Source organism: Petaurus breviceps, unplaced genomic scaffold (assembly GCF_028583685.1).
Source record: "Petaurus breviceps papuanus isolate PSGF00001 unplaced genomic scaffold, PetGlider_PUasm1.0 90700, whole genome shotgun sequence".
NCBI lineage: Eukaryota > Metazoa > Chordata > Mammalia > Diprotodontia > Petauridae > Petaurus > Petaurus breviceps.
This window is the reverse complement of record NW_027187315.1, coordinates 10367293-10383016: the sequence shown is the minus strand read 5'-3', so window position 1 is coordinate 10383016 and position 15724 is coordinate 10367293. Positions and strand designations below refer to the sequence as shown.

Below are 15724 nucleotides of genomic sequence, written 5' to 3'. Positions count from 1 at the left end.
CGATGGGCTGGCTGCAACATCTGCTTTGTTTTCAGCTTGAGGTTTTGGGTCAAGGACTCCATTCCTTGTGTTTAGAACTGAAAAAAAAAAAATGAAAGAAGACCGAAATCCTAAGCCCATTTCTCATTGACACCATGTCTTTGTCCCATGCTTCTGATTTCTTTCCTCTCTGGTTTGTTGTTGTCCCATCATTTTTCTGTTGTATCTAACTCTTCCTGATCCCATCTGGGGTTTTCTTGGCAAAAATACCGAAGTGGTTTGCCATTTCCCTCTCCACCTCATTTTATAGATGAGGAAACTGAAGCAAACAGGATTAAGAGAGAAAAGAAACCAGAAGCATGGGGAAAAGAAATAGTGCCAAATGTAGTACCTTGAGCATAGCTAGCCCTCATTCAGTATGTTTTTAAGTAATATTTTACTTTTTCCCCAATTACACATTAAAAACAAATTTTTAACATTTTTTAAAGTTTTGAGTCCTCAGTTTGATCCCTCCTTTGCTTACCTCCCACCTCTATGAGATGTTAAAGCAATCTGATATAGGTCACACATGTGCAATCACATAAAACATTTCATGCTTGTCATTTTGCACAAGGAGATTTTAAAAAATGAAAGAAAGTGAAAGATCATACTTCAGTTTGTATTCAGAAAACACCAGTTCTTTCTCTGGAAGCAGATAGCATGCTTCATCATGAGTCCTTTGGGATTATTTTTGGATCATTATATTGCTGAGAATAGCTAAGTCATTCACAATTCTTCATCACACAACTGCTATTATTATGTACAATAACTGGTTCTGCTCACTTCACTTTGCATTAGGTCGTGTAAGTCTTTCCAGGTTTTTCTGAAATCACCCCGCTTGTCATTTCTTATAACACAATAATACTCCATCACAATCATGTACAACAGATTGTTCAGCCATTCCCCAATTGATGGGAATCCTTTTGATTTCCAATTCCTTGCCACTACAAAAAGAGCTGCTATAAAAGTTTTTGTACAAATAGGTCCTCCCCCTCCTTTTTTATCTCTTTGGGATACAGACCTAGAAGCACTATTACTGCATCAAAGGGAGCATATTTTAAAAAAAATAAGTTGATCGAAACTTTTTGTTTAACAGAAGCAGTCATTTATAGTTATGTATTCATCTGTAAAAGAGCAAAAATAAGAAAATTAAAACAACCTGTGACTGAATATGACAGTGTATGTGTCATTGTGCCATAGTCTCCACCATCTATGCATAGAAGAGGCAGATATGTTTCATCATCTGTTCTCCCAAATCATCTTTCTCAATAAAATTATTAATTGAAGGAATGAACCTAATTTCTAAACCATAAATAGAAAAAAATAGTAAATTGAGAAACAAACGACATTGCATAAACAATACCTAAACCTTTTCTTTTGGAGGGGAGTGGGGAATGTAGTTATTAAACATATCAATAAAGCTATTTACAACAAGGATGCATTCAAAGCGTATACTTCATTGCCAGAATCTTAATTACTAGAGATGGAGAGAGAAGACAATGGTAGGCATTGGAATGTGTACGAATTCTCTCCCTATCATACCTTGGGAGAAGACTCCCTTTTTTTCCTTCTTTCCCAGTGATAAGTTTTATGACATTATTCCCATTAAGTCCACTGGAAAACACTCCCAAAGCTCTCAGGATGGAAATGCTCCAGGGATAAGAGGTTTTCACAGGGTAGCACTATATTTGTTTGTCTTTCCTACTCCTATTATGAGAAAACTAGGAATAGACAGGAACAACAGCAACAAACCAGAGAAAAAAGGAGTCTTTGCATGGGGCAAAGAAGTAGGGCCAAACATAGTGCCTTGAGCATAGCAAACCCTCACTCAGTATATTTTTACGTCATATTTTACTTTGTCCCCAATTACATGTTAAACACATTTATGTTACACGGTTACATGTTAAAAACATTTAAAACAAATGTTTAAACATTTTTTTTTAAGTTTTTGAGTTTCAAATTCAATCCCTCCCTTGCTCAACTCTCCCCTCCCTGAGATGGCAAGCAATCTGATAGAGGTCACACATGTGCAATCACATAAAGAATTTCCATACTTGTCATTTTGTACAAGGAGACTTGACCCCCCCCCCAAAACAAAAACAAAAACAAAAACAAAAACGAAAGAAAGTAAAAAGTAGTATACTTCAGTTTATATTCAGACTAAGTCAATCATTTACTAGCTATGTGACCCTGGACAAGTCATTAAACCACCTAGTGACTCAGTTTCTTCATTAGTAAAGTGGAAAAATTGGAATCAATGGTCTCTAAGGTCCTTTTCTACATCTATGATCCAATGAAAATATTGCCGTTTCTTCAGCTTATCCCAGTTCTAGATCCTACAGTTGTGACTCTACATTATTCTCTTTAGATTTTGCTGCCTCTGACTCAAAAGAAAAGAGAATAGAACTTCCAATTCAACAAGTATTTATTAAGCATCTACTGCAAATAAAGGCTGTATTAGGTGCCAAAGGCAGACACACATATCATTAAGACACAATCCTTATATTTTAGGAGGAGATACAACCTTTTTAAAACTTTGTTTTTAAAGAATTTGTTAATTGACCTACTACTACCTTGTGAATTAAATGTGTTAAAGATGAGCCATCTGTTTTCCTCTTAGGGAGCTACACATTTCATTCTTAGATGCTTTTTTGGTCCCTGAAAAAGTTAAACTTTTTGTAGTTGTCGGTAAATGTGCTTGCAAGTCTGTGCCAATCCCCGTTCATGTACAGCACCTGAAGAGCTCCAAATTCTCTAGGCAGCATAGATAGACATAAGATAGGAGACTGCCCTGGTGTTAACTTGGAAGCACAGGTACAGAACGTGCCCTAACTAATCTGAGTATGTATGGTCTGGAAACAATTCAAAACATCTCTGGACAAGTTTGGTGCTTCATGTGAAAGGAATGAGGCTTGCTCCATGCTATATTCTCATCAAATCAATTACCAGCACAACTTGGGGCCAACCTGAAGCAACCTCAGATCAGAATTGCACCGGCAAGTTTCCCCAGTGCTAATCTCTTTTACAATAGAAAGTTGGATTAGCATAAGTTAGGGACATAAAAAGAGAATTTGTGAGAGAGGGTGCCCACAAGAGCAGAGGGAAGGTCAAAGGCATTGTCAGTGAAAAGGGTGGCATATTCAATACTCTCTGATGAAAATGTGACTTTTTTTCTGTTCCTTTAAGGTGGGGTTTCTCCGCTTGAGGTTCATGAACTCGGGCTTTTTAAAAAAGATATCTTGATAACTATTGCAATATAATTGGATTTCTTTGTATATTATATATTTTATTTTATGCATTTAAAAACATTATCCTGAAAAGGGTTCCATGGGCTTTACCAGACTGCCATAAAGGTATGTGACACAAAAAAGGTTAAGAGCAACAGAGATGAACACTAAGTGCCAAGCACTTTATTAAGTTCTGAGGACACAAAGAATGACAAAAACAGTCCCTGCACTCAAGGAGCTTACAATCTAATAGTAGAAACAACAGGCAAACAACTTTATACATACAAGATATAAAAGAAATGGCAATTATGAGGAATTCAGTGAATTACAGGAAGACATAAGAACTTACTTAATGTACATGGAAAGAACAAGAAAGGAGAATGTTGTATAATTATGATGGCCACATTTCCTCCTAAAGAAGAAATAGTCAAATGTACTTCTTTCCCTTCTTTCTAGTATTGGGGGATTGGGGAGGGGGCATTGAATGCTACATATATTGTCAGACTGATATATTGGTTAGTTTTACTGAATTTTTTTCCCCTTTTTTATTTTTTATTGGAGAAGGGTAGAAGGAAATAAAGGTGATGCAAAATTTGGTTAATTTTAAAATGAATAAAAGCATAGTAAGGGAAAGCTATTCGATATTAAAACTTCACTAAAACTTTTGAAGGGAGCTGCAAGTTGCTACTTGAGGAAGCTAGATTTGTTGTTGTTAATAATAAAAACAAAACTTTCATGATAGACAATCCACTTGTTTCACATTGTCAGACTCAAAGCCCCTTGTGATCCACTTTTAACTTTTAATTTTGACTACATTACTGTCTCAGAAACTTAGAGAAATTGTCACATGAGCTATCAAAAATTGCCCAGAATTTTTTAAAAAGGATTTAAACCCACCCCAACAAGGAAAGAGGAGAAAGATACTGTTGCTTGTTTGTTTTGTTTTGTTTTTTGTTTTTAGAGTCTTATTTTTTTTGGGGGGGGAGGGGGTCTTTTATAACCTGCCCTTAGCCTTGTACCTTGCACATAGTAGTTTTTTTTTTTTAAATGAAAAAGAGTTTATAAATTTTGTGTAATTGGTTGAGAAAAAGAACTCAAGGAGTCTATGGAAATTATTATGTAAACAAACAAAAAAGAAACTAACCCTACGTGGGAGAAACATTCTGTAGAAAGGGAAAGGAAAAGACCCATTTATTCAAGTAAGAGCTTTTGGAAGAACTGAAACAAATATGAGAAAGCCAAATCAAAGAAAGGCAAGCCAAATCAACAAAGAAAGGGGTTCAAAGAAATAGTGGGAGCTTTCAGGCAGATAACCAGAGAAACAAAAACAGGAATTGATGTGTGATTTTCCAAAGATATAAAAAGAATTAAAAAAAAATTCAGTGTATCAAAACCAAGAGGGAAAATAAGGAAGAATATTCTGTCCTTACACAGATTGTAATGAAAAGCTGTTAATTCTTGACATCAAAATAAGGTAGACTTAAAAATTTTCCACTAGGTCTTTATTTAATATGTTAATAGAGTTCTAACTGGGATGGACATCTCATTAAAAAAAAAAGCTAGAAAACCATGCAAAGCAGGAATAGGTAGCATGAAATAGGAAAATTCAACCAATGAAATAAGTACAACTTTCATTTTAGGGCTAAAGGAATTGGTCAAGGCTGTTATAGGGAAGTTAGCTTCCATTCTTAAAAACTGAAGGAGGACTGGAGAGGTTTGAAAACTGGAAAAGAGAAAATTTAGTATTTGAATTAAAAATGGATGAGAAATGACCAACCCATAAAACCTAATTTTTCTATCTCAAACATATTGCTCAAAAATATCTTTGGATATTTTATAGTGGGGATTCCATTTGTGTGGTGGTTGACTACTGGCTACTTAGGCCCCTCCACCTCTAAAATTTTATGATTCTGTGAAATCAAGTTTGCAAACACTCATAAGAGGTCAGATTCAGTTAAATTCAAGTCAATTCCATTTAATTCAACAAACACTCATCAAACATTATGTACTCAGATTAAAAGATTGTAGGGAATTCAAAGGAAGTAGAAGATATGGGCTCTGAGACCTTTGATACAACCTGCAAACTAATCATATGGATAAGATATACATGATGAAATGATATTTTGAAAAATTAAGATAAATATGAAATAAACTCTATACTGTATAAACATTTCATATATGTATATATATAGTTACCTGGCCAGTTAAGTCTACCTGTTTCTTATAGGATCGCCTCTCAGAGCATGGTCTGAAAAGTTTTCCATTAATCTTAGCAGCTTCTTGGCTTGTTCTCCATAATCTATCTTGAGTACAGTCATATCTGTGCCAGAGAAGCATAACATTGGGTCAACATTCTTTTCAAAAAGACTTCTAAAAGGTTGAAACAGGCAGTTTCCATCTTTACTTGTGCATTGTAGAAATATACTGATTTCCAAATACCTGGATTTCTTTTTGTTTGTTCATCTATCAGCACAGTTTTTAATATAAATTAAATTTATCTATATATGTGTGTGTATATGTATACACACAGCTAGCAAGTGCTATGTGTTTGAGGCTGAATTTGAACTTAGGTCCTCCTGACTCTAGGGCAATTCTATTCACTGTACCACCTAACTGCCCCTCAGCATTCACTTTAAAGTCTCATAGTGGATACTGGCTATCACACTCTAGTTATGTGACCTTGGCCATGTCACTTAATCCTGTTTGCCTGTTTCCTCATCTGTAAAATGAGCTAGAAAAGGAAAAGGCAAACCACTCTAGTATCTCTGCCAAGAAATCCCAAGAGCTGGCCACAGCCGAAAACAACTGCAAAACAACAATGTGAACTATATCACCATCAACATGGTAACTAACTCAAGACAAAAAGGAGTTGGGTTTAACTACCAGGTAACAAACAGCATGCATAAAAGGAAACCACACAGGCCTATAGTAGTATCAACATGCATTACTAGGCTAGGGTTAGTTAGCTAAACACAGTGTTTTCTTGTAAATTGTGCCTGGATTTCTTGACAGGTTACTTTCCTTAGTAGGTCCTTAATACTTACTACTGCATGGGAGGTATGGGTCTAAACTGAAGTAGACCTGATTGAAGCAATTATAGTCCCAAGTTTACATTAAATATCCAATCCAGTCCTGTGTTGGTATCTGCAAGGCCTCTGATCATTTCCTCCAAGAAGGCTTCTTTGTGCCCTCTTGCAATTTATACACAGTTTGTACTACATCATCATGGACCTGTTTCCTGGAGTTTTATCACCTTTCTCATGTTTCATGAATGTGTTTTATGTTTCCTCAGATAGGATGTCAATTCTTTTAAAGTAGATACCTCCTATTATACTTCTTTTATTTCCCACCACCATACTGGCCAGTATAATATCACCCACACAGTAGCTATTCAATAATTGTTTTTGTCGCATTAAAGAACGAAGGAATGACTAAGTGACAGGCCAGCTCCATTGGCACACCTAGGATTAAGCCCTGGAGGGATCAGAGCTCATCAAGAGCCTGAGAACAGTTTTTTTCTTCCTAATCCTGGCCTCACCCAACCAGCTTGCTATGTAATTGTAGCTATGATGTTCATATAATGAATGGCTGTATACTTAGAGGTGAATAGTTGACATAGTGTGTTCCATACACCCACTCAGTTCCCTACCATTCTTGGTGATGAAGTGGTATTTTAGTGCAAGAGAAAGATGATCCCTTTTTGTTCATTAGATCATTTTCTCAGTTTGGGAGCATATTTGAGCAGAACTTTCAGCATTTTTCATTCACACCTTTTGCAATAATCATAATGGATGGTAAGAATGGGAAATCTTGACATATGAAGTTCAGTTGAAAGAACAGAGGATGTTTAGCTCAGAGAAAAGACTTAGAGGAAGAAAGTTAAGGCTCTCATCAAACAATTGAGATGTCACATGGCAAAGAAAATTCACTTTTTTTGTTTGTGCCTGGAAAGTAGAACTAATTTCAATGGGTGGAAATTACAGGGAGCCATATTTAGGCTCAATGAAAGGAAGAAGAAATGCCACATGGAGCCAGTGCTCCATGGGGATGGGGAACTCAGAAGCAGGAAAGCCTGTATTCAGGTCCTGCTCCAGATACATGGTGGCCATGTGATACTTGGCAAATTACTTCTCTTCATTCCCCCAAGTAGCTCAACAGTCATGAGTTGTAGAACATATGCAGTTCTATTTTGGCAGAAAGTATTTGCTAACCAAGAGCTGCCTACACTAATGAAATTATAAAGTTAGATTTTTATTTTAAATTCCTAAAAATGGAAGCTATTAGGCTCTAGGAGGTTAGAGAGCTGGAAGAGTTCAAATCTGGCCTCAGATACTTACTAGTCACTCAGCCTCTGTTTGCCTCAGTTTCCTCAGCTGCAAAATGGAGATAACAATAGTACCAACCTTGCAGAGTCTTTGTGAGGATCAAATGAGAGCATATTTGTAACTCATTTAGCACACATAAATGTATGTGCTCTTTCCTTCCATAATAAACAATGGTATTGACCCTCTCCAAGAGTGATTCTCCTATCATTAGAGGCCTCAAAGTGAAGGGATAACAATTACTTGGCAGGGATGTCATGAAGAAGATCTATGTGTTGGGAAGGGGTTGGACAACATAAAAGGTATTTTAAGATGCCTTTCAATTCTGTAGTTAATGCTTCTATACTCATAAAGCAAACACCAGACATTTAAGATAATAGACTTTCATTAGTTTTACTTACAGGCTTCATAACAGATAGTGCATCTCTAAGGAGCCTGGGGTTTTCATGGGCGAAAATATAACACCAAATCACTTGGGCTTTGCTACTTAGAGACAGGTATGAGACAGACTCAAATTTTAGCTAAGTGGAGAACGCTGATCTTGGTTCCTCAACCTTCTTTTTGTTTTGACTCAAATTCATTTGCAGCTAAGTCAGAAAGGATCCTGGGAGTGTGTCAGATTGTCTTAACCCCAAGCTAGATAATTATTTTTAATGGAAGGCTAGTCTAAACTGGGAGTGTTTGGCCTGGCTTTTTAAAATTATATCTCATAGATAGATATGTACATATTTGTATACACACATATTTCTCTTCTTCCCTTTGTGGCTAAACTCTTTGAATAGGCCATTGACAATAGGTGCCTCCACTTTCTCTCCTCTCACTATCTTCTTAACCCCTTACAGTCTGGCTCTAAACTTTATTATTTCACTGAAACTGTTCTTTCCAAAATTACCAATGATCTCTTAGTTGCCAAATCCAATGGCCTTTGCTCAATCCTCATTCTCCTTGACCTCTCCCACAGCTTTTTACAGTGTTGGTCTTCACTTTCTCCTCCTTGATACTCTTTGGTTTTGTTTTTTTTTACTTTTTTGAGACACCTTTCACTTATCTCCTGGTTCTCCTCCTACCTATCTGATCACTCCTTTTCTGTCTCCTTTGCTGTGTCCTCGGCCAGATCATGCCCTCTAACCACAAGATTCTGTCCTGGACCCTCATCTCTCCTCCCTTTATATGACTTCACTTGTTGATCTCATTAGCTCCCATTATTTACTATCTCTGTGTTTATGATTCTTGACTCTACCTATCCTGCTCCAATATCTCTGCCAACTTCTAAACTTGCATCTCCAGTTACCTTTCAGACATCTTGAACTGTATGTTCAGCAGACATCTTAAACTCATCATACCCAAAATGGAACTCACCATCTTTCCCCCGTAAACCCTCCTTCCATTCTAATTTCCCTATTATTGTTGAGCGTATCACTAACCTCCTAGTCCCTGAGGCTCACAACGTAGGTGACGTCCTGGATTTCTCACTATCTCTCACACTGCTATGTCAAATCTTTTGCCAAGGCCTTCTAGTTTCCCCTTTCAACATCTCTTGAATATGCCCCTTCTGTCCTATGACATTGTCGCAACTCTACTTCAGGCCCTTATCAGCTCGGGCCTGTATTATTGCAAAACCCTGCTGGTGGGTCTGCTTGCCTCAAGTCTCTCCCTACTCTAATTCATCCCTCATTAGGTCAATGAAGTGAAGAAGTGACCATGTTACTCTCCTATTCCAAATTTAGTGACTTGCCTCCAGAATCAACTACAAAATTCTTTGCTTGGCATCCAACAACTTACTCCTTTCCTACCTTTCCAGTCTTGTACCCTATTCTCTGCCATGTACTCTTCAAACCAGTGACTCTGGCCTCCTGACTCTTCCTCAAACAAGACTCTCCATCTCTCAGTTCTGGTCATTTTCTCTGGCTGTCCCTAATGTCTGAAATGTTCTACCTTTTCACTATGCCTACTGACTTACCTGGCTTCTTTTGAGTCCCAGCTAAGATTCCCACCTTCTAAAGGAAGCCTTTTTGGGGTGGCTCAATGAATAGAGCACCGGCCCTAGAGTTAGGAGGACCTGTGTTCAAATCTGGCCTCAGACACTTGACACATTTACTAGCCGTGAGACCTTGGGCAGATCACTTAACCCCAATTGCCCTCCAAAAATAAAAAAAATAAATAAATAAAATGAAGGAAGCCTTTTTCAACCTATTAATTCTTCTCTCTCTGTTAATTATTTCCTGTTTTTCCTGTATATAGCTAACTTGTATATATGTGTTTGGTTGGATTTTTTTCCACTGTCTTTCCCATTAGATTGTGAGTATCTTCAGTGCTTAGTACAGTGCCTGGCACATGGTAGGAACTCAATAAATGTTTATTAACTTTATTAATTGCTAGCTTGCTGTGGAGCCTATGTCAGTCAACCCTATACTGTGTTAAGTGCTGAGGATACAAATACAACAAGAAAGTTTTTGCCCTAAAGAAACTTACAATCTAATGGTGGAAAATAGTACACAAAAGGAAGCTGCAAAGGTGGGGAGGCATCTGGGAGGAACTTGATTTCCAAAGTAATGCAACCAGGTAGGAGATGAAGACCTGACTTGTCTGATCACCTTACTTAAATGGAGGCTTTGGGAGGAGCTCTTTGTTCTTCCTCCAATCAGAGTGGTCCCAGGGCTAGAAGGTACTGTAAATGAGGTTTTGGGACCAAGGCCAATCTGATCTTGCAGGTAATGAGGCTCCTGATCTATGCCTACAGAGCTCTCAACCTGCCATTGCCAGGGAGACGTTTTAGCTACTATACCCTAGGACAGTGGTAGCAAAACTCAACTAGAAATGGGACCCATTAAGCCATACATAAACCATACTCTGTGGGTCACACATTGACATAGAGAACCACTTATTAATAATATCTATGTTGGGGCGACTAGGTGGCACAGTGAATAGAGCACCAGCCCTGGAGTCAGGAGGACCTGAGTTCAAATCTAGCCTCAGACACTTGACATACTTACTAGCCACATCCCCCAATGCCCTCCAAAAAGCAAAAAAAAAAAAAAATCTGTTTTCTTGTATGGCTAGTTATTTATTTTGTTAAATATTTCCCAATAACATTTTAATTTGATTCGAGTACTGGAGAGTGTTATGACACATGACCTGTTGACTACATGTCTGACACCTTTGCTCTAGAAACTAAAATTAAGATGAGTGAGGTAGATAATAAATTGAGTGTTTTAATCCTAGTCTGTTTGTGTGTACTTGTGTGGTTTTTTTTTTAATGTTTTACTTGTCTTTTAATTAATATTATACATTGAATACTTTTTTACTCTCTTTTTTTTTGGGGGGGGGTAGCTAGGATAGATTACTGGACTTGATTTTAGGAAGACTCATCTTCCTAAGTTCAAATCTGACCTCAGACCTTACTAACTGTGTGACCCTGGGCAAGTCACTTGATCCTGTTTTGTCATCTGTAAAATGAGCTGGAGAAAGAAATGGCGTTAAACCATTTCAGCTTCTTTGCCAAGAAAACCCTAAATGAAGTCACGAAGAGTCAACCTTGACTGAAAAAACAATTCAAACAACAGCTTTTGGAAAACCCTTAGGTTTGTGAGCCATAATCTAATTTACTATAATTAAAAATTGAGGTAGGAAACTAATGAACAGCGAGAATGAGAAAAAGGAGCCTCCTCTCACCAGAGGCAGACTCCATGGGATTGAACCAATCTGAACACCACGCCTGGGTCTAGGACAGGGAAGAGTAAGTATTACTGTCCTTGTGGATTCAGATGACCCATCCTAGAATAGGTAAAAAGTTCTTTATCTGTTCCCCAGGACTAAGATTCTTTAGAATTCATCATTTTGGGTTTTGTTTGGCTGCTTCATGAGTTCATTTGCGCCTGGCTGTCTCACCCCTTTCCCAAGTTGGGCTGGAGTGGGCTCGCGACCCCCTCTTCTAGCCTCGGGCACCCCCGCTCCTGGCTGCCCCTCTTCTCACCTCCTTCCCTGCCCCCACCACGCGGAACAGGGAGGCGGGTGCAGCGGAGAGGCTCCTCATTCCCCTGCCGCCCCAAGCACAGCCCAGAGCCGAGGTCGTTGCTTCTGCCCTGGCCACGAGGTCGGACCAGACGCCCGAGGCCTGGGAGCACTTGCTGGTGGCCTCCAGTGCGGGTTGGAAGGCTGAACCAGCCCGGTCCAGCCCAGCCCTGGGGAGCAGCGCCAGTGTCACATCCATGTGTTTGTAAATCCCAAATAAGTTGAGCTTCCAATATCAATGTACTGCCAATGGACATGTCCTGTGTTATCACCTCAAGGTTTAAGTGGGAATAAAGATGAGTGTAAGCAGTGATGAGGTCAGCTTCTTGGTATATAGATGCTTGCAAGAGTCAGAGTTTTCTTATTCTCCTTTGGTATCAAAGGTGGCCCGGCTACAGCTGCGGCTCGGATTTCTATCATCCAGAAAGGTCTGTGGTATGTAGAGACAGAAGTCAGTATTAATGAGGCTGCTACCTTGTTTGATGGGCAAACTATAGAGGCTTTGTCAGTGATCCATTCCGTGATGCCTGACATGGTACAAATCAGCATCAACAAAACTTGCCCAACAACACGGGGGCCTCCACAAGTCAGCAGGGTTCAGCCAAAGAAAATATTCCAAACAGAGAAGGAAATGGTGCTGGTAGTATAGCAAATAGCCATACAGATATGATAGAGGTGGATGGAGATGTTGAAATCCCCTCCCCCACTCCCCTACCCTCCAAAAAGCTGTGGTATTTACAGGGGTGTCAGGGAGTTTAGGGAGCCTAGGAACCCTAATAACCAGAGTCCCTGGAAGGCAGTCTCTAACGAATTCATGGACTCAAGCATTCTCTAAGTCAAGGTGGCAAAAATTTATTGTTGCGTTATACAGTGGGCAAGAGTTCTTAGGGAATCTGCAACTTTAGAGGGCTACAGTTAAAGTTTATGGAAGATAATCTATAGTAGAACCTGTGCCAAATATGCTAACTAGGTGAGTTAAGTCAGGATTGTGGAGTGGTTAGGAGTGGTCAGTTCTTAAAGGAACATGTACTTTTAATATCTACTGCGCAGGCATATTACCCAGAATTCACTGGGAAATAGCCCAAGGTGGGGGACTGCATGGAGGTGTGATTTTAGGCTTGAAACGTCACTGTCAGCTAGCGGGCAGGGCTGACCAAGCTGCCACCCATCAATGTCGGTTTTGACAAGATGGATGTTGGGCGTATATGTATATCCCAAGCTAAGGAGGGATTCAGGATGTGTATAATGGGCTAGGGAGTATTCATGTGACTGAATGGGATACATATACAATAGGTATGGCCCAGCACACAGCTGCTTCAGCCAGTATCCAGCTGGGTCAAACTACTAAATTCTGGGTCTAGCTGGCTACTGTACCAGGAAGAAAGACATGTATTTTGTTAGGGCATGCTGCCCTTGAGCTAGAGAGAAACTGCCTAAGACAGTGTTTGAGGCTAGGGAGATTTGAGGGTAGGGAGAAATGTGATTGTACAAACTGGGGTTCAAACACAGGCACACAAGCACCCCATCAGTATCTCGGGGTCATGAGTCAGAAGTCTTCATCTGTACCTGGAACCCACTTCAGTATCTGGTGACTCAGCAGCCAGAATAGGGAATGTGAGTGAGAACAGCGCAAGTGGCTTGACCCAGTTAGTCCTTCACCATTGTATAAGGGAAGGTGGGTAGGATGTGACCAGCAACCAAGATGTTATCTCCCTCGATTGGGATAGTCTCCACTAGGTCATATGATGGATTTGCCAGAATACGGACTAAAATATGGTAATCTTGCTAGCACCTTGGGGTAATATAAGGATCCTATTTTTGCATTAAAATGGAGCAAGAAAGGAAATTTCATCCTGAGTGCAGGAGTGGACTAGAGCAGGATTATCCGGGATGTACATACTGGTGAAGTCAAGGGCTGGCACTGGACATGGATCGACAGAGCAACAACAACACCTTGGTCTCTTGCAGCATCAATAGGTGCATTCATGTCTGTAAATTCGGACAAGATAAGCTTATTAAAACATTCTAGAGACCCAGAAATGAAGTGAATGCTATCAAATGGGATCCAAATGGTAACTCTCCGGCTTCTTGTTCTGATGGCATGACTTTAAAGATATGGAGAATGAAACAATAGAGTTGTGTCCATGATTTGCAAGCACATAACAAAGAAATTTATACTAACAAACGGAGTCCAACAGGACCAGGGACAAATAATCTGAATGCCAGCCTCATGCTAGCCTTTGATTTTACTGTTCCTTATGGAATGTGGACCAGGGCATCTGCATCCACATGTTGACAAAACACCAAAAACATGTGTAAAGGATGGCTTTCAATCCTGATGGCAGGTACCTGGCAAGCAGCTCCTTTGACAAATGTGTGCACATCTGGAACATTCAGACAGGTGCCCTAGTTCATAGCTATAAGGGAACAGGTGGAGTATTTTAAGTTTGCTGGCATGTAGCAGGAGAAAAAGTTGGAGCCAGTGCATCATATTGTTCAGTTTGTATACCAGACCTACAGAAATAGTGCTGTTGGAAGCCATAGCCAAAACAACTGTCTCTCTAGTCCCACTGGAACTGTGGTCAGTCCACTACAGTCAAACCTAAAAGAGATCTCCACATAGAAACAAAGCAAAATTACGCCTGAAGAGGATGACAGAGTTTTGTCACAACTTGTGAATGCTGTTCACCAAGTGATGGCACCTTATCTCCTGTGCTTCCAAATATCATTTAGAAGCTTTGGATAAGAAAAGCAGAAGAGGAAAGGAGGAGACTATACAAAAGCAGACCATACATGCACCAAATCAGGAGACAGATGGCAGCTTTCCCTCCCCCTGCCCCCATCTAATCAATATGATGGATCATATTCTTTTTTAAAAATTTCCCTCAATAGTTGAGCAGTTTATTTGTACAGAAAAAAAGGGCATACATAAACATGCAGCCATGGATTGTTGCTTGCTTTTCAAACATTCTTTTTTTGTTTGCTTGTTTTATGAAGGACAATTGGGCTTAAGTGACTTGCCCAAAGTCACATGGCTAATAAGTGTGTCAAGTGTCTGAGGCAGGATTTGAACTCAGGTCCTCCTGACTCCAGAGCTGGTGCTCTATTCACTGCCCCAACTGGCCACCCCTTCTTTTTGGTTTTTAACAGATGCAGGAAATAAAAGAGTAACTCTGTTTCTTGCTTTTATTTTTTCAGCTTTTAAACATGAAAAAATCCTTTTAAAATATTTTAATGAATTCTTTTGAAGATGTCAAGTATTGATTTGTCCATTCTGTGGCTCTCAGAGCACATTTTCCATTGGTTGTGTATTGTGGTCAGGGATGATTTTTAAAAAATATATTTGAAAAGTGATATTGGTTATGTTAATCAAGACAGTACATTATTTGTAAAGGGTATTTGTTTTTTCTGGTGGTATGACTGAAATGCAGAAGTTTCTTATTGGGGACATATTTTTACAAACAAGAATTGAAGGGTGCAAAAATTTTTATTTATTATTTTTCAAAATTAAAAAAATTATAAATACAAGAGTTTTTTTTTTTAATCTTGTTTCGGGGTAGCTAGGTGACACAGTGAATAGAGCGCTGGCTGTGGAGTCAGGAGGACCTGAGTTCAAATCTGGCCTCAGACACTTAACACAAAAACTAGCCGTGTGACCTTGGGCAAGTCCCTTAACCCCAATTGCCCTACCTTTCCCCCTCCAAAAAAAAAAAAGCAAAACAAACAAACAAAAATCTTGTTTCTTTGAGACCATAGCTATTTATGGTTTAGTTATACACTATTGTGAAAAGGAGCAAAGTAGCATTCTAGGTTTTGTTTTGTTTTTTAAGAGATAAATATCTTTCTGGACAAGGGTTTATTAGCTTCTACCAGGAGTATCCATCATATGTGTAGGAGCTCTGATATATAATGTAACCAAATTCCAGTGTTTAAAAAAATCTGTCAATTTTTAAAATATAAATCAAAATGCCTTTGGCATATATTTGATAACTGTCATTAAATGGCAAAATATTTACTACTTTAGATTCAAAGGAAATCTTTAGAAAAGATTTGCTTTAAGGTGTGTTTAAATGCAGTGATTCAGCTTATTAAAAAATAACGCTTGCACTAACATCTCTGCTGCTCTGTTCTGCAGTTTATTATAAC

General features: G+C 38.9%; 1 pseudogene; it reads left to right on the top strand.

Moving 5' to 3' along the window:
* Positions 1–11874: 11874 nt before the first annotated feature.
* Positions 11875–14429, top strand: LOC138144388 (F-box-like/WD repeat-containing protein TBL1XR1; annotated as a pseudogene).
* The last annotated feature ends 1295 nt before the right edge of the window (positions 14430–15724 follow it).